At 50.7% G+C, this 23,124-nt stretch overlaps 1 protein-coding gene and 1 long non-coding RNA gene across 4 annotated transcripts in view; one reads left to right on the top strand and one right to left on the bottom strand.

The window, feature by feature from the left end:
• Window positions 1-8,010, bottom strand: part of JDP2 (Jun dimerization protein 2) — a 39,988-nt gene extending 31,978 nt beyond the window's left edge. The window contains exon 1 of one of the 3 annotated variants that reach the window (XM_004455182.5): window positions 7,992-8,010. The gene's annotated coding sequence lies outside the window, so the exon portion shown is untranslated. Of the gene's footprint in view, window positions 1-3,783; window positions 4,185-7,613; window positions 7,781-7,991 lie in introns of those variants that run through there. The other 2 variants (XM_004455180.5, XM_004455181.5) reach the window with 2 other exon arrangements.
• Window positions 7,805-13,030, top strand: LOC131277895 (uncharacterized). The gene is made up of 2 exons (XR_009184919.2): window positions 7,805-8,162; window positions 8,645-13,030. It is a non-coding gene; the product is annotated as an uncharacterized lncRNA (long non-coding RNA).
• Window positions 13,031-23,124: the final 10,094 nt, after the last annotated feature.

The following is a 23,124-nucleotide window of genomic DNA, read 5'->3' on the forward strand; positions in this document are numbered from 1 at the left end:
ACCTCATAAGTAGAATTTTAGTACAAAACTCTTCTTGAATTCCAACCCTGTAAAGGAAATCATTTTCCTTCCCTTCTTACCTTTCTGCACAGAGCCATAAAATTAACATCTCCACTGTCTTGGAAATACTGGGAGGAAAGCTTTGGTCAATCCTGCCAGCTTTACCTTTCTCCTCCCGTGGTGAGTGACTAGTTGGCTGCTCATGAAATCTGACTACCCTCGGACCACACTTCTCCGTTGGGCAGCTAATGTGTGCATGTAGCCGCACTCGCTTGCAGCTCTCTGCCTCCCAAAGGAATGGCCCTGAGGGTAACCCACAACCTCCTGCCCCATACAGGTTCTAAATCCAGGTTTCCAGAGAAAAACACTAGGGAACCCATTTTGGCAAAAAGTTCAAGTTGCATTCTCCATCCTGTCCAGCTTTGCCAGTTTAAAAAAGGTGAAATTTGGTTCCCCATCCAACTCCTGTGTCGATTTCTCAATAGGTTCTGAACTCTGAGGAAAGAAGGAGGCAATTTACCCCTCCAATCACAAAGACTTCACTCTCCTTCAACAAAGGTACATGTGAATGGACACTGGCTCTGCAGTTCATCCTCAGTAGCCCTGCTGCACCTGTCCATACGGGCATCCAAACACACTCCCTGCCTTGCACTCAAGTTTGTATGTTGTGATTCCAGGCTCCTTCATTTGTGCTCTGCCTACTCTACTGCCACACCTGGTCCTCTCAGCCCCTCCTCCCCACCCCACACCCTTTCTCCCCATCCTGAGTACCCAGTGCCCACAGGGCTGTCTCAGAAAAGGATCTGAGACTCATTCATCTCAAGTTATAGTCTTAACTGGAGGAGGCCCTGTTACTCATCTAAACCACATCCTCATTTTACACACGAGGAAACTGAAGCTCAGAGAGGTTAAGTGACTTGCCCAAGGTCACACAGGCAGAGAGGGACAAAGCCAGGTCTAGATTCCTGTCCCGGGTTTTAGTACCTGTGATTTCTCACTTGCCCTTTTTGTTTCCCCTCCTAGAAATGAGCCAGGGGGAACAAGACAGGGGCCAGTGCAAGGACCCATTCCTGTATGGTAAAACGGTGTCTGGACCCATCCGTTGCGGCCAGTCTGCAAGCAGAGGGGCGGTAGTAGGCTACCTGTGCCAAACTGACGAAAGTAATTTACAGCCCCTCCTCAGCAGAGGAGAAAAGGCTACAAAATTCCCTCTCACAGACCTTGACTAAGGCTATATGGAGTCAATGACCCCAAAAAAGATGCTTAACCAATCAAAACAGACAACAGGTGTGAAAGTGGAAAATGCTCTGTGCCTAGAGCATCAGCTGGATACGGCTCTTAAAAGGGGATATAGGTACCATGTCCAAGGTAGAGAGCAAGGCAAAACACAGGGTGAAATCTCTTCCTTGGCCAAAAGCCCTAGCACCTCCCTGCATCTGGTTAGCTGTTTTCCCCCATGTGACTCCAGCATCCAGCATGGCTGAATGAGTGAATGAATGGACAAATGACCACAAATTCATGACAGAGGAAAATTCAGTGAGTGGGGTAAAGATCCATCTCTGGAAGTTTAGATGCGCAGCAGGCCACAATTTTACCTCCAGGTTATTCGTTCCCATAGCAGACCCCAAGAAAAATATTCCAGAGACTTCTGTGTGTTTCTCCACATAAGCCATCTCCGGGAGATGGAAGCCAGACCCACTCTGCTCTGGGAATGATACGCTCTGCTTGCAGCTTCTGTTTGTTTCCACGCAGATGGTATAAATGAGACACTAAGAAGCAGTCCCAAAATATAATGAATTCGCTGCTACCGTGGAGCCCCCCTGGAGGGGTGGCCACCCCCTGGGAGTAATGGGCCCATAAGTTCTTGCCACTCCAAAATCTTAGCACAGCCCCCTGCTCCCTTGTGGACCCATCCCAATGACAAGTCTAACCCAGGGAGCCAGGTACCAGGCCTCCTTCTGAGGCGGCAGAACTCCCCCTCTCCTGCCTTCCCGCGCAAGGGAGCCCCAACTGCTCAGACACAAACCACAAAGTCCTTAACACATGCCATTCCTAGGAGACAACCGTAACAGCTGACATTCGCCAGTGAGAAGTCATCCTAAACCTCTCTGGGGTGGGGCCAGAAGCCGGAGGAGCTGCAGCAGCTGCCTTTCATAACTGGGTCCTCTTTAACTGGAAAGAACTGGCTGCTGATCTAAGGCAGAAAGGCAAGTTAGGCGATTTAAAAAATAAAACAATTTGATGGGATTTAAGAGCTCTATAAGGGGGGCGGGGGGCAGGGAACCAATAATAGCCAAGGAGAATTTACCCACTTTGGGAAGGCACAGGAATGATGACACGAGGTGAAATTATCCCCCAAACTGGTTGTTCCATACGGAAACAATTTCATAAGAAAAGAACTACGCGTTAAAAGCTTTGGAAGAACCCAGAGGGGTTTTTTTTCCCCTGCAGGGCCCAGGAGGTTGGAAGGACAGGAGAATACCCTCCTTGCCTGCATTAGCAACTGGGATACAGAAAGAAAGAGCATGCTCCGGACGTTGGCAGAAGAGCAACGTTAGGAAATGGGGCTTCTGCCTCAAAAGACGGGCCTAGACTCTAAAAGGACTTTTGGCAATTTGGGACACTGACCAGGAATAACTTGGAAGCTAGCCAAGGTAGAAAAGCTTGGTGATGCACAGATCCAAGCAGAGGCCTGCCAAGCAATGCATGAATAAGACAGAAGGTTCGAGAGGTCATAGTGGACCTTAAACTGTTGTTGAGCCTAAGGTTATGGGTGATTTGATGCAGCTCCCTATAAATCAGCTTGAAGAGAAAAGGGAGCAGATGCATCCAAGGGGTGAGACCCTGAAGACAAGATCTAGTGTCTGCATCTCTCTACTCTGACTTCCTTAGGAAACTGTAGACACACAATTTGGGGCAGTGCATTGTATGAGCAGAAAAAAAGCCACAAAATAGTTCAAGTCCAGAAAATGGACCCTATTGGGACACATTAATATGAAGGGTTACTTCAGCCATCTTTGGCACCTTACAGATTCACAGTCAATAAAACTTTTAAAGTGGGGACCAGGTGTAGCTCAGTTGGTTGAGCACCTGCTTCCCATGTACAAGGTCCCAGGTTCAATCCCCATGCCTCCTAAAAAAAAGAAAACTTTAAAGTTTTTCCCTCTTAATTTTCTTCTCTTGTTTATTGTACATATATCTGTAAGATGCCAGATATTGCTTTTTAAAAAAGAAAACGGAAGTGTCTATAAAAATATTTAATTTGATGGGTCAAATATGTAAAGTGCTCTTCTTATTAGAAAGTGTCAAATAATCAGCATCTTCAACGCAGAATGACAATAATAGGTTAAAAAAACCAACAGATTAAGAGAAATTTAGGATGTGTACAGTGAATTTTCTGTGCCTGGAAACAAAGGTTTAATTAAAGGAGGCTGTGAAATCCCTAGGTCTCTTTAAGAAGGTCTGGTCTCATGTGCCAGGGACACCTGAGCAAGTGGGCACTGACGGTGTGAGGCTACAAAGCTAGGGGAAAGTGGAGGCAGAATGAGGGAAGTCCAGGGAGCAGGGGAATTCACAGGGTCAAGCCCCAGGAACAAGAGTGGGATTGGAAGTCAAAAGCAGGGAGCTGGCAACCCAGAATCAGTAACAGGTCTCAGGAGGTAGAGCCGGAAGATTCCCAGGGATGCAGGATGCAGGGAGCAGGTGCACCAGAAAGTTACCAGGCCAGTAACCAAAGACAATAATTAGTACTGATTCCAAGGGACGGAGAACTTCAACACTAACCTGTACTTGGAGTTATGGGTCGTCTGGGATGAGCCTTCTCCTGGCACCTGCAATGATCCAGGCCAACCAGCTTCCAAAAGACAAGGAGATCCAGAAGGTGAAGAACAAAAGGGTGGAGGAAGTTCCAAGGTTGAGGGTAAGAGCAAATAGCAAAAGAACCTCTCTGGGTGGCTGTCCCACACTATAGAGGCAAAAGATGTGCTGGTTTAAGAGTAGGAGCTCTGGAGCCAGACGGTCTGAGTTTGAATTCTAACTTTGCTCCTTACTAGCTGTGTGGCCCTGGGCAAGTTTCCTAACCTCTCGGTGCCTCGCTTTCCTCAAGTACAACGTGAGAATAGTAATGGTGTTTGCCCTGTAAAGCTGCAGAGTAGATTAAATCAGTTACTACTTGGAAAGTACCTGAAACGTCACCTGCACATAGTGAATGCAAAATCAGTGTAGTCATGAGGGCTTTCCTTCCTAGAGGGCGCTATGCTAGATGGCCCTTCCCAGGTCCCTTCTGGATTATTCCCACCTAATAGTGATCTCCCTTTCCTACTGCCTTGAAGAGAATTCTCCCCAGAGGATTCTCCGCACGCCTACTTTTCAGCTCTAAACCCCAAGGGGAGAGCAGAACAGAAAAAAAGGGTGCCAGGGCAAAGCTGGGTACAGAGGTGCAGGAAGGAGGCCCAGCAGCTGCCCTTTGCCTCGGTTTCTCCTTGGGACTCTTCCACCCAATAGATCAGAAGACAGCTGCAAAGGTCATTGGCAAGGAGGCACCACCCCCCGTCTGGGTTCCCACCTCAGCAAGCAGGAACCCAGCATCTTCTGTACCCTTCGAACTACTGGAGCTCTGCACTGCTGGGAAGCAGTTGCTTCTTGGGTCTTTCCGAGAAGAAAATGAGAGGAAAAGTGGGGTCAGGAGAAGCCGTTGGCAGGCATGGTCTCTGCAGAGCTGTCCCAGCCATATGGGAAAGTGGAACCTTCCCCCAGGAGACTCTTCTCCTCCCTGGAGACTCAAGAGATGCTTTCAACAAGCCCTGCCCCTGAACAACCACCTTCTCCTCTGCTTGGTGTAGCTGCTCAATAAATACACATTGAGTCATTTCTGTCAGGATCCTCGTCCCAGGCAGCAAGAAGCTGGGAAGGCACTACCACTGGGCAAGCTTTCTGTCCTCTCGTCCCACCTCATCCCATCTCCGTTCCTTGGCGTCCGGAGTTACTAACAGTCCAAAACGCGGCACAGCCCTCACACAGTGTGTTATAAATGGTTTGGCCCTTTTTTAAAAACTGCATTGGCCAGCTGGAGCTTTGGCAATGGAGCTCCCCAACTAGAATCTTGCTGCCGCGAGAAAACAGACGAAAAAGCCCCCAGAACAGTGGACCCGGGCTGGGCCTCCCACAGTCAGCCATGAGTATAAAGAAACACAGGCTGGAAATTCCTAGCCTGGGTCACCGAGGCATTTGTCTCTGCTGAGCTTCGGGAGGCCAAACCACACGCACGCACGAGAGCGTGCACACACATGCACACGCACATGCTCAGGCACACGGAGCTTGGCAGCCCCCACGCTCCCGAGCTGGTAACACAAGCCACGGAGCCGACTGCCAAGACAAGCAACAGAACGAGCCAGGCCCCGTTTCATTGGCCACCATACGCTGCATATGGCCCGGGACGCGGCCAAAACGGTGTTCTCACCCTCCTCAAAGGCATAGGAGACCCTCTGTTTTCAAACACACCTCCACAGAGCCTTAATTAAAGGAAAATGGAAAAATAATGTGCCTGCTGCTCTAGCCCTGCCTGCAGAGGTATGCGCACACACATACCCATACACACTCACTCTTACTTTTCTCTTCCTCCCATTTCGGCTTCAAACATAATTCATTCGCTTGGGGGGGGAAGCAAACGGCATCCTGCAGCAGAAAAGCGAGAAAGAATGTAACTTGCCCTCAGCCCTGGCTCTGATTGCTCAATTGAGCTGGGGCTGAATGAATACTGCGAGAGTCAGCCTTGGCGCCTTCCTTTCCAGAGTGGAGCTGGAAACAGAGAGGCTCGCGCGAGAGCAGGTCCATTACAACACCGCAGCCCCGTGACAAACAAGGCCGGAGGGCCCAGCCCTTCCCAGCCCGCCAAGGGCTCTGCAGGTTGGAGAAGATGCCCACACATCCTGCCAACAGGTGGGGGCGACAACAAGAGACCCGGGCAGACATGGGGAGTGTTCCCTGGTGGCTGCAAGAGCTAGGCAGGAACTGAGCAAGGAGACCAACTCGCTTGTCCGACCCTTTCCCTACCGGACACTGTCACCACTTATCTGTACGGCTCGTTGGCGGTGGCTGCAACCAACCTAGGAGAAAAGTCAGAGGCCTCCACACCCAGGCCTTGCAGCACTCCTTCAAATCACACGGCGCCCAGCTCTTCGGGAAGATTCTGGAGCTGCCTGCAGCTCTGAACCAGGGCCAAAGCCAAATGGGAACAGAAGAGTCTTTGAGAAATCCATCCTCCCTGTTTTAAACAAGGCAAAACCTCAACCACCCAGAGGCACAAGAATCGATTTTGCTTCTCTTCCCTGGTCCTTGGGTTTATAGAAAATCAGAGCCATGCTCCCACCTGACACCTTTTTCAATGCTCCCCAGAAACCTGCAAAGGAAGATTAGCCATCCACCCAAGCTGCAGCCAGATTTGCTGGAAAGATGAAAGCAGTGGGAGGTGATTTGTGTTTTTTCTAAGCCCTCAGGGAAGGGAGGTCAGGGGTCAAGGGGATGATACCCATCAGAACAGTTCATACCAAGACCTTTAAGGACAGGCAGGTACCCAATCATTGTTCAAAGCTTCACAGTTTCTGATGCTTTGGCAGCAAAAGCCCACCAAGATCTAAACCTGGGTGTACATATCCACACGGTCTGCAAACGCAGGCCTGAGCACATCTGCCCTGAGCACACATGGTCAGGCCACTGCCCGTTGCCCTGGATGCAGGTAGGGAGGATGGCTGGGCAAGGGTCAGGCCACCTGAACTGCAACTGACCCAGGCACCAAGGCCTCCATCTCCAGCCCCGTGGATGTCCATCCATCCCTGCAGAAGAGCCCAGGCCTCTCCCCTTCCCAGTAGCGCCCAGTGACCCAGGCAAAGTCTGACTCTGCCACCCCAGGGTCCAGGAGTCCAGGAGTCCAGGCTAAGGCTGGGTTCCCCCAGCCTCCTTTGGTCAAAAGTGAGCCTTCTAAACTGGCCTGGGCCAGAAACGAGGGGCTGGTTACCTTGTCTCCTTAAGTAATACTGCGTGGGGCCCCCAAAGGGACCCAGAGTGCCCTTAGGCCCCGTCCCAGTCCAGAAACCCAAGAGCCAAGGCCCTGGGAGAAGCTCTCCGCACTGGATCAAAACCCTAAGCCCTTCTCAGCACCCTCCCCCGGGAGCTGTCATCCCTCCACCACCACCGTGCACCTCCCTGGCCTTTCACCCTCCATCTCCACCTCCAAGGCTCGTCTACCTCGGGCATTTTCGCTCCACTCACCCCGCCTTCCCCGCCGCCCGAGGACAGCACCTCCCAGCAAACGGACGCGGGAGGAGAGCGCGGGAGGGAGAAGGAGGAGCGCCCCGGCTGCCCAAGGAGCGGACGGAGCCTCCCGTCCCGGGGCGGGAACCAAAGGGAGGCCGCCTCGCGGGAAGGGCCCGGGCTGCAGCTCCCCACCGGAGAGAGCTCCGGGTGCCGGCGCTGCTGCAGGCTCCCCGCGGGCAGCGCGTCCCGGGGCTCGGCGCGCTCCGCCCGCGCGGGGGCGGCAGTCCCAGGTGCCCGCGGCCGGCGCGCCGCGCCCCAGCCCGCCCTGCCCAGGCGCCCCCAGAGCGCGCCCTCGCACCCACCGTGCAGAAGCCGCGGGCGGAGGCGGCGCCCCCGGGGCCGGGGCCCGGCTGCAGGCGCCGTGCCCACTCGGCGCCACTACCGCCCGGCCGCGGAGCTCCGCCCGGTGCCCAGGCCCGTCCCGGCCCGGGAGCCGCCGCGGCGCCAGCCCCGCCGCCGCTGCAGCGGCCGCCGAGCGTCCCTCCCGCAGGCTGTGGCGGGCGGCGGGACGGGTTGCATCAGCCCCGGCTATATAGCGGCCCCTGGGCGGCGGGGAGGGGTCGGGAATGCGGAACCCGCCGAGCTGCCAGCTCCAGACGTCAGAGGGGGGACGGAGAGGAAGGGAAGGAGGGGACAGGGGAGAGCGGGGGGTGTGGATCCGGCGCTTCACACCCACTGACCTTCACCTCCCCCGCCGCCTTTCGCGCCCTCCTCCTGCCGCTCCTCGCGCTGCGCTCCCGGCCCGGCCGGGCCCGGCCCCGCGGCGGCCGCCGGGGCTGCATCGCGCTGCGCGGCTCTCCCGGCCCGCGGTGCAGGCGCGCGCGAGAAAGCAGGACGCGGCGAGCGGTTATGTAAGCGCTTCCCCCGCGCGCGGCCGCCCCCGAGCCCCGAGGCGCTGCCCTGGGAGAGGGAAAGGAGAAGGTGGCGGTCGGGGGGGGACACGTCTACAGCCCGTGGGGGCAGAGCCTGTGTGGAAACGTCTTCCTTAATCCTTAGCGTTTTCGCCCAAACCGAAAGAGAGGGTTCGGCCCCATTTCATTCAGCCCGGGACGCCTCACGACGGAGTGAGGAAGTTGATCTCCGCAAGCCTATTTTTCTGTGGAGAAGGATGGGCAGAGGATTCAGGCATTTGGGTGCCTCCACGCCTCCCCGGCACACGCGGCCCCCACCCCCGAGGTCCCGGGACCGCTGCAGGAGCCCTGCCCTTCTCACCAAAGCTTTAAAGACGAGTGCCCCACGCCCCTGAGCAGCCTGAGACCACCGCCTCCTCTGTGGCTCACAGGCTGTCCCCCGGGCTTTCCACCTCCCCAGCAGCCTCTTCCTTTCCTCTTAGGGTCACCAAGTGAGCAGAGCCAGCCCTCCGCAGACCCCCCAAGGGCCTTGTCACCACGGCGACTTCGGCATCTGGGGCCCCACCTTCTCGCCGTCCTAAGAGGCAGCTGGGGAAGCAGGATTCCAGAGGAAATACGACGCTAGAGTTCCCTCCAGGGGGTACAGGTGCAAAGACACAGCAGCCCGCAGGCAGAAATGTGGCCCGGGACCGCGGCACCGTGGCGGCCTCTCCCATCTCCAGACCCCCTGGTGCCAAACCACCCCCTGCCTTTCTGCCTGAGCCAAGGAGGGGTTGGTGATGTTATCCACAGTGACCTTCAGCTTCCTTCTCAGAGCGATGTCAGGTCATCACCCAGAGAAGAAAGGAAGTGAAAGAAAAAGATCATGCCTTCTTGGAGTGCAGATGCTCAGAGTGAAAGAAACGGCAAGACTTGAGGCAGATGGGTGCGAGTGAGCCAGGCGGGGGCCCCTGTCCCTTCAGTGAGAGGACAGTCAGGTTTTACTCTCCTCCTTCCCCAAGGCAGTGACCGCTCTCCGGATAAGAGGATTGACCTCTCCTGACCATCTTCACCTTCAAGGCCCCAAAAGAATAACCTCCATTGGAAAGTGAGTAGTAATTTGGAAGTCTCGTGCTCAGCCCAAAAAGGCTGACTTACACTTTTACTGCAGTATAAAGATCAAAGCCTTATGATGTTCTGTGTGTCGTCCTCCCACCCCGAGACTAAGGGCTGGATGTTTATATGGAAGAAAATACTGAACAGGGGGAACTCTGCTTCATGCGTCTTCAGTTGGGACTTTGAAACAGCTAAACTACTCTATGTGCAGGAACTAATAATTGGGTGTGTGGTGAGAGCAGGTCCTCTCCAGGACCTATTTTAGACCATGCCAGGGCCACCAACAAGTCTACTGGGCCTTTGCCTTCCCCAGCACAAAGTAAATATGCTACAGGGGTGGTCGGTGGGGGCACCAAGGAATGGCTTGGGAGTCTTTATTTTTATTTATTTTTAAATTATTTATTTTTATTACATTCAGAAAATATGAGGTCCTCATATACTCCCTACCCCCCTCACCTCACTCCTCCCCACATAGCAACAACCTCCTCCATCATCATGAGACATTCATTGCATTTGGTGAATACATCTCTGAGCACCGCTGCACCTCATGGTCAATGGTCCACATCATAACCCACACTCTCCCACATTCCATCCAGTGGGCCATGGGAGGACATACAATGTCCAGTAATTGTCCCTGCAGCACCACCCAGGACAACTCCAAGTGGCTTGGGAGTCTTTAGCCCCCTCCATCTTCTGTAATATGGGTTGGGCCTCCCCCATTATTTGATATGGATGTTTTTCAATGTTACATAAAATGCTATGCAAACACAGCTTGGCGACCTTCCTTCCAACCCTCTACCAGGCCCCTCTCTATAATCACTGCACTGGGAGTGGCTGCAGGTAGAGCCTGTTACTGACTCCTTTATGGAGAGACTGGCTTGCTTCTTCCTTCGTTGCTGGATGGAACCCATCTACCCCTAGCTCTAGGGACAAACACGTGACCCAGCCCTGACCAATAACTACATTCCATCCCCAGTTCTAGTGGGACTAATTCAGAGATCGCCACGATTCCCAAGTAAATCTGATGAGACTGAATTCTAGGAATCTGGGGCATCTGCTGGGAAGAGAGAATCTCTTCCCACTGGACCTGAAGCTGCCGGAAGCTGCCACGTGGAGCAGGTCTATTTGAGCACGACACCAATGCAGAGAAGAGTAGAGAACAGTAGAGCCCAGCAAGAGAGGGAAGACAGATCAAAGCCTGAGGACATTGTCTGAGTTCCTGAAGCCAGCTTTGCCTGATATAATTACTATCTGTGGAGTTTTTAGCTACAGGAATTGGTAAACTATGTCTTGCCTACAGCAGTTTGAATTTAAGTTTCCGTTTACTTGCAGCTAGTAAAGTCCTGATTAAGACACAGCATTTTGCATCTCTAGCTTATTTGGACTATTATATTTTAAAGTTTAATGGACATTGATGATCCCAAGCTCTTTGCCAAGAGGGAAAAGTGAAATGGCGAAGTAAAATAATTAATTCCCCAGGCCTCTTCCTTTAGTATCAAAGGAGAAAGTGACAATTCTGAGTAACCAACTAACCACCTTGTATTTGTACAATATTGGTTGAAAATCTATTGTGTCTGGAACCAAGAGATACACAAAATTTAAGGCGTGATTCCTCATCTGTCCTCACCTCCCATCTAATTAGGGTTGATAAACTTCAGCACTGGTGAACAAGACCAGAGGGTAATTAGGAACTAGTTATGTGCACAATATAAAAATCGTTTGTTAATGGCTCCATTCTCTACTTGGTTAAACTTTGTAGACCAAAAATTACAAACAAATAGTTGGAAGACTGAATTTGGTTTTGCTGACTCAACCTAAAACTTTTTTTTTTAGGGGGTAATGGGGATTGAACCCAGGCCTTGTACATGGGAAGCAGGGACTCAACCACAGAGCTACATCAACTCCCCAAACTTTTTTTTTAAATATATCAAAGATTTTACACAAAAATCTGGATTTCCAACCTCCCTTGGAAAAAAATCAAAGTCAGGCCACATTGGACATATGGAATAGTCCAGACAAGCTAGGTTGTGCTACGTTAACAATCATCCCCAAAAACTCAGCGGCTTAACACAAGAAAGGTTTCTTTCTCACTCACATAAGACAGCTGTGGGTGTCATATGCCTTTCCAGGGCACCTATAGGTCATAGCTCAGTATCGTCCCTCCATATCAACAAATGCACCCAAGGTCTCCATGACAGAGAAAGAAAGCAAAACAGAGAGAGCCAAGTACAAGTCGTTAAAGGTTTCCAATCCTGGAATGACACACGTCACTTTAGTTCATATTCGATTGGCCAAAGCAAGTCACATGGCAGTTCCTAATTTAAAAGGGTCAAGGAAGTTCAGTCTTCTCATGCTCTATGAAGAAGAAGGGAACTATGTATTAGGGAATCATTAACATCTGCCACAGAATGCTCTCTTCTGGCAACAGTGAGCTAGAACCATGAGAAGCTGCTCCCTTAAATAGGACTTAAACAGTCCAGTTAGACACAGTGTCCATTCACCCTGCTTCATAGGTTTATGTGGGCTCTCTGGCACCTGGAAGCACTGCATTTTGCATTTGCTGATATTGACAAAGCCAAGTTCAATATCAGTCCTACAGGTGTCCCTGGTGATCCATGGAATTATCATGATTTTTCCAAAAACAGTTCATTTTGATTTGCTAATTTAAACAAACGTGTGCTATAGAGAACTCTTAGGATGAAGAGCAGGATGGTCTCAGGAAATCAAACAAGGAGGAGCTGAGACTAACTGCAGTATATCCTGCAAATTACACGTACCTGTTTATTATGGGTTCTTCCTTCTGCTCTTCCCTTGATCAATCACACAGCTACCTGGAAAGACCAGGAGAAAAGACCCTCCCACTTACTTACTCTCTTCCTGAGGGAGGTGGGGAGAAGATACATGGTGGTGATTTGGGGGAGTAGGCTGTTTGAAATCGCATGGATTAGATAGATAGCTGTTCAAGGCTGATGGAACTGAGCAAATTTGTGGATTGGGAATGGAAAGGCTCTTCTTCCAATAACTACCAATGAGAATTTTGTAATACACGTAAAGGTTTAAGAATAAATCAGCATCCGTAGAAATGCCATCACTTCTGGGGAAAGCCCGGCATCTTCTCTTTAATGTCCTAACCCAATAAGGCTTTGGGGGGTAAAGAGATAGTAAATTCTCTGGTTAAAAGGCTGGGGCAGGTGGGGTTGGGAGTGGAGGGGTGTAACATGTGCACATGTGGTTCTCCTTGCAGTCTTTCCTTTCGAGAACCATCCTTCTCCCGCTTGCTGTGGACGAGTGTCAGTTCTGGTGTCCCATCACGTCCACACCAGACGTGGCTAGATGGCCTAAAGTGGCCGGTTAGAGTAGTCCATATCTCAAGGCATATCACCCAGACAGGGCCATCAGAGTCTTCCCTAAGATTTGGCATATGTGTGCTGAGAAAGAGGGACGCCCCTTCCCTTTAAAACATGAGGGTAAAGACGTAGTTCCTGGCAGTTGGTGGCCATTTTTCCTGTCATGTGACAAGAGCCTGACTGAGAAAGAAACCAAGACACAGAGGAAAAGAGCAAGACATGTCAAGAGAGCAACAGCCATTTGAGTTAGGTTTAAGTCCCTGAACCTTACGTGCCAGAACATGCTTGACAGGTCTTTGGTTTTTGCAGTGGTGGAGTCAATAACATCTGCTTCCTGGCTAGCATAGTTTGAATTGGGTGACACTTGCCACCAAAAGAATGCTGAAGAACACAGAAATAAAATGACCCTAAGTCAAGCTTATATAACACCGTGAAATTTTGTGTTTACTCTTCCTGCCTCGTCCATCAAACCATCAACCACTCAATCATCGAGAGACTAAATACAGAACTGCACTGAGCTGCCTTTTTTTTTTAAGTAATTTGTTTTTTACAATTTCTCTCCCCTCTCTGGTGTCTTGCCCCTGCCCGCACCCCCAGTTGGCTTCCTCATCTGTTTTGCCTGTTGTCTGCTTGTTTTTTCTTTAGGAGGCACGGGGAAGCAAACCCGAGACCTCCCATGTGAGAGGTGGGCACTCAACTGTTTGAACCACATCTGCTCCTGAGCTGCCGTCTTGCGGCTTAGGATTCAGCTAGTCCTTAAATCATTTGGTCAGATAGCCTTGTATGCTTGTTTGCTATGAGCCATGCACCATGTACCGCCCTATTTGAGAGGGCAAAGCAAAAAGAAGATACTATCACTGCTCATAAAGGAGAACAGACTAGAGCCCCAGGAAGATGGATGGTATTCATAAAAATGGGTAAGTGAGGGCTTCAGTGGTCTAGGGAAAACTCGGCAAGTTCTGCTTCTAGAATGTTTTATGAAAATATGTCCTGAAAATACCTGGGGAGAGAATAAAAGAGCCACACTGGGGAAATCATTGTATAAGACATTTTCAGATGGCCCCTGAATTTGACACCAGGATTGTAAATAGAATCATCAAACTTTTTTTAGATCAAAGATGATGTTTTACTCATAAAAAAAATGTTCAAAATAATCAGTGATTAATAAATATGTGTTGGGTTAATGAAATGAATGAGTGAACAGAAACTAGTCTAGGACTCAGTCTTAGGGATGCTGGTAATTAAGGAACTGGGGAAATCAGGAGAGTCAAAGAAGTTTGCAAACAAAGGTGCCCCAGAAGATAGACAAAGGAAAGTACATCTTAGAATCTCAGGTTCCTCAAATCCCTCTCTCTTAACACAGGCTTGCCCACTGCCACTGAAGCCAAAATGATTGCCAGTATGGTCAGGTACAACACAGAAAAATAAGATCTGAATGAGTCCATTGTATTTCTTAGATATGGAGGGTACGTTATAATCTTAGGGATGTATATTCAAGGGACCTCAAGTCATCCTTAAAAAGAGTTTAATCTGAAACTATAGGCCTTCCATTGCAAATGTGTTTCCAGCTGATGTCCACACATAATGCTGCTTCACTCTTTCCTTCCTTTTTAATCCTTGTTCCACCACCCCCCCCCTTCAGAAGGTATTGCCATGAATTGGTGAGATTCCTTAATAAGAAGTCTAGGCCTCACTTCTACATCTGTAAAATGGGAACAGAAATGGTGCCCATGTCAGAAAGATGATGTGAGGATCAAATGCCACACTTATAAAGCAACATACCAATACCTGGACCAATACATTTGGCTTTACTCATCATCAACCATCAACATTCCATTTTGGCCAACTCAAGCCCTATTGCTCTGTTACCTTCTTATTTTGGTCAAACCCCCAGTGACTTCTCCCTCTTCTGACCTTAAGTGGCACCTCCCAAATGATCTATTACCTAATCATGTGCTATTTTATATTGTGCTCCTTATTTCATACATGTATCAGCATTACGTTATGCTTCAAGTTACCTTAGAGATGGGGACAACAACCGAAATTTCTATTTAAAAGCTCAAAAGTACCTGCCATGGGCAAAATTTACGGTTGGCACTCAATGAATGCTTAAATAAATGATGAGCAAGGGAGGGGGAAATTTTATTTTGTATCCCCAGTAATGTCAAAAGCAGTCTGAGCTCTTGGCACTTAAAGAATATATGTTGGGAAACGGACTTTGGCCCAGTGTTTAGGGCGTCCGTCTACCATATGGGAGGTCCGCGGTTCAAACCCTGGGCCTCCTTGACCCGTGTGGAGCTGGCCATGCGCAGTGCTGATGCGCGCAAGGAGTGCCGTGCCACGCAAGGGTGTCCCCCGCGTGGGGGAGCCCCACGCGCAAGGAGTGCGCCCGTGAGAAAAGCTGCCCAGCGTGAAAAGAAAGTGCAGCCTGCCCAGGAATGGCGCCGCCCACACTTCCCGTGCCGCTGACGACAACAGAAGCGGACAAAGAAACAAGATGCAGCAAATAGACACCAAGAACAGACAACCAAGGGAGGGGGGGAATTAAATAAATAAATAAATCTTTAAAAAAAAAAAAAAAAGAATATATGTTAAGGGAAGCAGATGTGGCTCAAGCAAATGGGCTCCCACCTATCATATAGGAGGTCCAGGGTTCGATACCCAGGGCTTCATGGTAAAAGCAAGCTGGCCCGTGTGGAGTGCCACCCTGCACAGGACTGTTGGCACCCACCCCCGCCCCCTGCAGGAGTGCTGCCCCGCACAGGAGTGCCGGCCAACATGAAGAGCTGACCCAGCAAATGATGCAACAAAAAGAGACAAAGAGGGACACGGACTTGGCCCAGTGGTTAGGGCGTCCGTCTACCACATGGGAGGTCCGCGGTTCAAACCCCGGGCCTCCTTGACCCATGTGGAGCTGGCCCATGCGCAGTGCTGATGCGTGCAAGGAGTGCCATGCCACGCAGGGGTGTCCCCCACGTAGGGGAGCCCCATGCACAAGGAGTGCGCCCCATAAGGAAAGCCGCCCAGCGCGAAAGAAATGCAGCCTGCCCAGGAATGGCACCACACACATGGAGAGCTGACACAACAAGGTGACGCAACAAAAAGAAACACAGATTCCCATGCCACTGATAACAACAGAAGCGGATAAAGAAGAACACACAGCAAATAGACACAGAGAACAGACAACCGAGGAGGGAAGGGGAGAGAAATAAAAGAAATAAATCTTAAAAAAAAAAAAGACATTAAAAAAAAAAGAGAGAGAGACACAGAGAAGAGACAATAAGAAACTTAGTAGACCAGGGAGCTGGGGTGGTGCAAGAAATGATCACCTCTCTCCCACTCCAAAAGGTCCCAGAATCAGTTCCTGGAGCCGCGTAATGACAATACAAGCAGACACAGAAGAACACACAGCGAATGGACACAGAGAGCAGACAACAGGGGGGAATAAATAAATCAAGCTTAAAAAAAAAAAAGAATCTACGTTGAACTGATGCTGAGCGGAGGCCTAATTATTCATCATTGCCTCCTTGTGTGGCAGAGGCTGGTAGAGTAGTCCAGGGAGGAAGGGGCTGTATTTTATAGGTGAGGAAACTGAGACCCACCTTGATGACACAGATCCAGCCAAACAAAAGTTAGGAGATGGGCATAATTCTCGGGTCCCTTTTTCTGCTATGTGTTTTAAAACAACCACCAATAAAAAGTCATTTCAGCAAATGTTTATCGAAGGGGAAAAAAAGTCCCCTAGGTTTTCTGCAGGCGGTGGCGTTTCCTCTCACACTCAACAATCTTGGTGGTGTGGTCGAGGGAGGTGTGGGAAGGAGCCAAGGGGCCCCACGATGACTGGGCTGTTGTGTGGGCCTGGGGGGGAGGGATTTGCACGTCGGAGGAGGGCTCCTCCAGCTCCAGGGAGGCCAGGCCAGGTTTTGAGGCCTGCTTTCCCATGCTTACCCTAAGTCTGCCAAGCCGGGCCCTGCAGGGCGCCCACTGTCCTAGCTCAACCCTCAGCCCCGCTCCGAGAATCCCCACCGGGGACCAGAGAAGCTCCCGGTGCTGGGAAGCCGTCTGCTGCCCTCGGGACGTGAGGATAAAATGTTTAGAATTAGAGCCCGCTCCTGTCGAGGGGGGCTGCCCGCTCCGGCTCCCAGGCCGCCTCCGGGCTGGCGCCCACACCTGCAGCCTCCCGCCTCACCGCCAGCGGTTCTCTCTATCTTAAACGCACCGCCCTAATCCGCTCCTTCCTCCTTTTTAAAGCCTGCCTTTCCTTCCAAATACTTCCTCAAATGCCAACTTGTTATTTTTCTGCTCTCCAAGATCCTTCCCCAAGCGCTCTGACTGGAGTCATTTTAAAATGTATTTCAGGCCGCAGGGTTGGATTTTTACTCCTTCCTTCATTCAATAAATGTTTGATTATATGCACAGGGCGCTGGCAATACCGTGATGAACAAGGCTGTCCCAGTTCTTGGGTGAATGAATAATGAACTAATTAACTAAATAATTATGAGTGCACAAAGGAGAATTACTCCATTTGTCAGAAACCCTTATTCAAATCACCTTGGTGCCTCCAGGCCCGTCCCATGCTCTGCAGCCCATGGAACAGTCATCCCTTAAAAGCCTTCCTGGGGGCTTGCTTGGGGGTGGAGGGACACCCTCTCCCCTTTCTTGCCCCCGTAGGTCAAAGCTTCAGTGCTACAGGGACTCTGCTAAGACTCCACCACTCAGCCCTTCTCCCAGACCTGCTTTCCATCGTGGTGTCTGAGGTTGCTATCCACAGCCATACGTGAGGTTTTCCACCTAGTTAGCTGGTCTTTTGATGTTAATGCATCATGTGACACAGTAGAGGACAGTGGTTAAGATGGCTTAAACATTTTAGACTTTGGAACCAGGCTGCCTCTGTTTGCTTCCTGGCTCTGACATGGACTAGCTGTGCAGCCTTGGACAGGTTAGTTAACCTCTCTGGGCTCAATTTCACCACCATTGCAAGAGGGGCTGCGTCCAACACTCAACCCATAGGAGTATTATGAGGATGTAATGAGTTGCTGCCTGTAAAGTACTGGGAACAAGGTTTAGCACTTAGGAAGGACTCAGGGAGGAAGCTCTTAGTTGTCACAGTTTGGACTTCCCCTGGCAAGGGACCCATCCCTGGCTCCTAGAACACCATGCTGGGTCAGAGTCTTAGGCTCCTGCTTGCCTGGGAGGAGAGGCTGGGACTTTTTTTCAAGGTACAAACTGCTGGCAGCCCTGAAGAGCTAAGAAACTAAATAGGCAAGGACACTGAAGCCAGCAGGGTGTGCTGAGTGTGGATCTCAGTGTCTCGAAAACCAGGAGCCGCCCCCACGGTCCATCACTCAGGCAATTGGAAGGGAGCCCAGAGACCGATTTTAAGCAGGGCTCACCTACCCCTGACTTAAACAGCCCTAGCCAAAGATCATTTCTATGCCTCAGGGCCGTTTGTTAATGGCTGAAGGTAATATTTGTAGGATTGTGGCGTTTGAACTAAAACTGGTCACAGAGATTCTATATTACCATCCCCTCTTCTCCATCAAAGGAAACTGAGATCCAGAAAAGTCAAGTTACATAGGCAGCCCGGGGTGGTGGAGAGAGTTCTAGATTCATACCCTGGACTCCTGACTTACTCTCTTCTCTGAGACTCATTATTCTCTTTGGTAACATAAAAATAATAATTCCTGCAGCAATGAGCCACGGGGAGGACTGGGAGGACGATGCACCCATACCCGGAGGCACCCTGGCTGGATGGTTGGGTTGGGACCCCTTAGGCGCTTCCCAGTGACACCGGGTTCACAAAAGATTAGCAAACAATGGAAGAAAGACTCTGGAAATAGGAATGGCATCTATTTGCTCTGCGCTGTTACTGCATCCACCCAATCAAGACTTACTAGACCCAGCTAGGAAGCCGGCCAGGGCACTAGGACTAAGGGGGAGTGTCCGTGTGTCAAAACTGAGTTTCTGGCTCCAGGTTTCTCAAAGAGGAAAGGGCTTTTCCCTACATGGGGCCTAGAAAGCATGGTCTCGGGGGAACAGACGCTCTCAGAGGCCATCCTCCTGTTGTGTCAGGGTCAAGTGCCTGAGTGGCCTGGGGGTCAGCCTTCCTGGGAGCACCTGGGGAGCCTGAGTTCACAAATGCTCCTGTGGGAAGGGCCAGTCCTAGTGCAGCCTGCCTCCTTTACCTGGGACCACAGGTACATCCTGTGCTCAGGACGAGGATCGTCAGCCTCGCCTTGCTGGAGAAACTCCAGTCCCCTAGTAGATAAGGGGCCTGCCCGTGCCTTCCTTCGCCTGCTGTCCTGAGCGTATGTAACATCCACTGGAGACGGCCTGCCCCTGGGGGGCCTGCTTTACAACCTCCAGCTCACGCCCTAGTGGTACACGCACGGCAGGGGTGCTGGGATAGTACACCTCCCTGCCTTGGCCGCAGAGGGAGACCCGCTGGCTTGGGGAACGGATGCCACTCCTGAGGCTGACCTTGCTCTGTCTCCTCTCTGTGTGAGCAAAATGTCTTTCCATCAGAGCCTCTGTGAGTCATGCTTTTGCTGGTGACCCTGACATCTGTGTTGGAGTGGGTTGACCGGCAGCCACCATCGGGCCAACCTCCCCGGGGGAGGCTTCCTGCCTGGCCAGGGTGCAACTGCAGCCACATGTGATCAACTGCAGACCCAGCCCTGGAGCCAGCCAGAACTGCGCCCAGGCCCACAGGCCCGGTGGAAAGGCAGTGAGCCAGGTGTTCTTTAGAAGAGCTGGAGCCTGGCACTCGGAAAACTAGTTTGTGGAAATTCAAAGCTCTGCCCATCCTTTACACATCCTAAGACCCAGTGACACCCGGGCAGGGGCTGAGCTCAGACCAGTGTCCAGGGGTTCTGCACTCCTTTGCCACAGGGCATGGTGTCCGGGCCGTGTCCTGCGGGAGCAAGGAGCTCCCTGGGACAGGAGTCACACCTGGCCCATCTGTCTCTCCTTCCCCCATGCAGAGCCTGGCACGTGTGGGAGTTCAGCAAAAGGCTGCAGGATGAAGGAGTGACTTTCCTCTGGCATCTGTGTCCCCTTTCCCAACGGCAGGCCCGGTTCTGACCTCTGCTCTGATCTGTGAGAGGGAGAGAGAAGAGAATTAGCCTTCCAGTGGCATTCTAGTCTTTCAAAGGCGTGCTGGTGGGGCAGAGGCCAGGGCAGGTGTGCTGCAACCTTGGCTGAGCGTTAGCATCCCCCACAGAGCTTAAGAACAGGGTGCCTGAGCCCCATCCTCAGACAGGATGCTTCTGGACGTTATTGCAGCGCTCGCTGTGTACCAAGTCCCGGGCACCCTTGACACACGTCGTCCTATTTAACCCTTTCTCGTGGCGAGTTGGCGCTGCGGACCCCATCATGGTCTTCACTCCGCAGATGAGGAGGCCCCTGGCGTTCAGAAAGGTTAGCACAGCTGTTAGGTGCTGGAGCTGGGATTCACGTGAAAACAGCCTGAGGCCCATCGGAGCTGTTGGCTGGCCTCTGCCCTGTACACACCTGCAGGTACCACGCACTGAGGTCTTTACACGCCTCCCTGGCAAAGCCTGGGCTGGGAGCCCCTGGAAGCAAAAAGGTAGGGTGGCTCCGGGAGCTCTTCCCGGGGGTGTGAACGTAGGGACCAGCTCCCGTAGAGCCCCCGGGAGCTGTGTGCATGCCTCGGTCTGGTCTGCATTTTTAAGCCCCCAAAAATGACCAAAGTCCAGGATCAGAGAGGTCAGCTCCTCCCAAAACCAGAGACCGTGGACACCAGAACCCTCGACCCAATTTGTACACCATTCTGAGAGAGCTCTTCCTCTTTTTTTTTTTTAATGTTTAAGTATATTTTAAACATATTTAACATACAAACAAAGAGCACCCACATCTTAAATGCACAGCTCAATGAATTTCCACAAAGCAGTTAGTGGTAACTAGCCCCACTAACTTTTTTTAACGTTTTATTTTGAAATAATTTCAAACTTACAGGACGGTTGCAAAAACGTCATACAAAACCAGTACAGAGAACTCCAAGGCACACCCTCCCCAGATACCCAGGCTTACCAACCTTAACATCCCTCCACACTTGTTATATCTTTCTGTCTTTCCTCCTTTCTTTCTCTTTCTTTCTACCTGTTTTCTAAACTTTTGAGAATAGATTGCATATATTATGCTCCTTGAACAGTTAATACTAGCATGTATTACCTTTGAACAAGGATATTCACTTACATAACTTCAATAAGTGCAGTTATCAAGTTCAAGAAATTTAACATCAATACACACGCACACACATATATATATATACACACACACAGTCGATAGTCCATTTGTTCCCAGTTTTCCCAGTAATGTCCTTTTGGGGCATTTTCTCCTTCATTACTCAATCCAGTCCAAGACTATATATTGCATTTAATTGTCATTGTCTCTTTAGTCTCTTTTTAATTGTGGAAACATATATACAACATAAACTTTCCCATCTCAGCCATGCCCAAGCATACCATTCAGTGGGATTAATCGATTCACAATGTTGTGCTACCCTCACCACCATCCGTTACCATAACTTTTCTTTTCTTTTTTTTATAGAAACATCTTTTGTTTAGGTACTATGTCCCAAAACAAGTCAGTTAGTAAAATAGGGTCTAGATAGTATGACCCTTATGCACAGCCCTCCCTCCCCAAAAATAACCCTGTGATAGGCCTCCCCTTTTTCCCCCTTGGGCTCTTCTAGTATATTTTAAAAAATATTTTAGGGAAACGGACTTGGCCCAGTGGTTAGGGCATCCGTCTACCACATGGGAGGTCCGCGGTTCAAACCCCGGGCCTCCTTGACCCGTGTGGAGCCGGCCCATACGCAGTGCTGATGTGCGCAAGGAGTGCCCTGCCACGCAGGGGTGTCCCCCGCGTAGGGGAGCCCCACGTGCAAGGAGTGCGCCTGTAAGGAGAGCCGCCCAGAAAGAAAGTACAGCCTGCCCAGGAATGGCGCTGCCCACACTTCCCGTGCCGCTGACGACAACAGAAGCGGACAAAGAAACAAGACGCAGCAAAAAGACACCAAGAACAGACAACCGGGGGAGGGGGGGGATTAAATAAATAAATCTTTAAAAATAAAAAAATAATAATAAAATATTTTGGCAGCTCAGCCCATCTGGGCAATGGGCGTCATGTCCATGTCCTGTAGCCCGGGGTGCAGGGTCAGTAGGAGGCTGCAGTCATTACCAGAACTTTTCCATCACCCCAGAGACCCTGAACCCATTACACATTAACTTCCCATTTCCCCTCCCCCCAACGTGTACTTCATTTTCTGACCATGCAGAGCTTTGAATTTGCATGTTCTAATTATTTCCTATAGGTTAGCCCCACTTATTTTTGGTATTACTACCACCGTGATTTTGAAGCATATTTAAGCATTCTCTAATCACCTAAGGGGTTCTAATGAAGCCTTCAAAGCAAACATTTTTAAAAATTGAATTGCATATCATAGATAAACGGACTCTTACAAACGAACAAAAACAACAGCAAAAAGCAGCAGAGCATGGCAAGTCTGAAAAGACTAGGATTACTGCGTTACTATTTTAAATAGAATGTGAACTTTTTAGGAGACAGGATGATATTTATTCCAGACAATTAAATCCTGAAAGGGGAGCCCCCTGCACATTTAGACACGTTGGTTTTCTCGCCAGGGCACTCAGTGCCGGAGCGGTGGTAGTGAAGAGCTGCATTTACATTTTCTGTGGCTGAGTTTATACATCTCACCACACACGTGCTCCCCCGGGGAGCCCTGCGCCCCGGCTCCGACCTCTCTGCAGTGCGCTGACCCTCCCAGCACAGGCTCCGCACTCAGACAGCCTCCGCTCCAACCCAGGTCCTGCCACATACTGTCAGTGACCCTGGGAAGCCACTTGACCTCTGCGAACATCAGTGCCCTCCTCTGTAAAATGAGTCCTCCTCTGTCCCCATTGGCTGTTGTGAGGATAAATGAGGCGGGGAGGGGCTTAGCCCAAATCCTGGCATGTTGATTAACGATTCCTTAGTTGTTACCTGTGCCCTGTTTCCTGGAAAATATTCGAGAAAAGAGAGCAGTTGATGTGGACCCAGCATCGAAGCAGGGTGGGAGGGAGGCAGGGAAGGGGACTCCATGGAATATTCCTGTCCACAGCAGATGCTTGCTCCTGCCTTCAAGCCCTGCGCCAGGAGCCCGCTGATGCTCAGCAAATGTCCAGAAGCTGCAGGTCAGCAAAGAGACTTCCGCACAGAGCCAGAAAAAATATATATTGATTCTTGAGGTTGACTCCTGGGAGCTCAACGTGTCAAAGCCAGAAATTGCAGTGGCCTCTGAACCTAGAGGGCCTCTAGGCCAGCCTAAATGAACGCTGCCAGCCAGGAAGTTATCAAGTTGGTCTTCAGAAGCACTTGATCATCAAGGGGACTGGTTCAAGTTGAGGTTGCCATGACAACCAATGCGGCCAGTTCAGCTCGAAGAATTTGATCCCCCCTCCCTCCCCACACACACACTCAGGCCCATCTCGAAAGGA

Source organism: Dasypus novemcinctus, chromosome 3 (genome assembly GCF_030445035.2).
Source record: "Dasypus novemcinctus isolate mDasNov1 chromosome 3, mDasNov1.1.hap2, whole genome shotgun sequence".
NCBI lineage: Eukaryota > Metazoa > Chordata > Mammalia > Cingulata > Dasypodidae > Dasypus > Dasypus novemcinctus.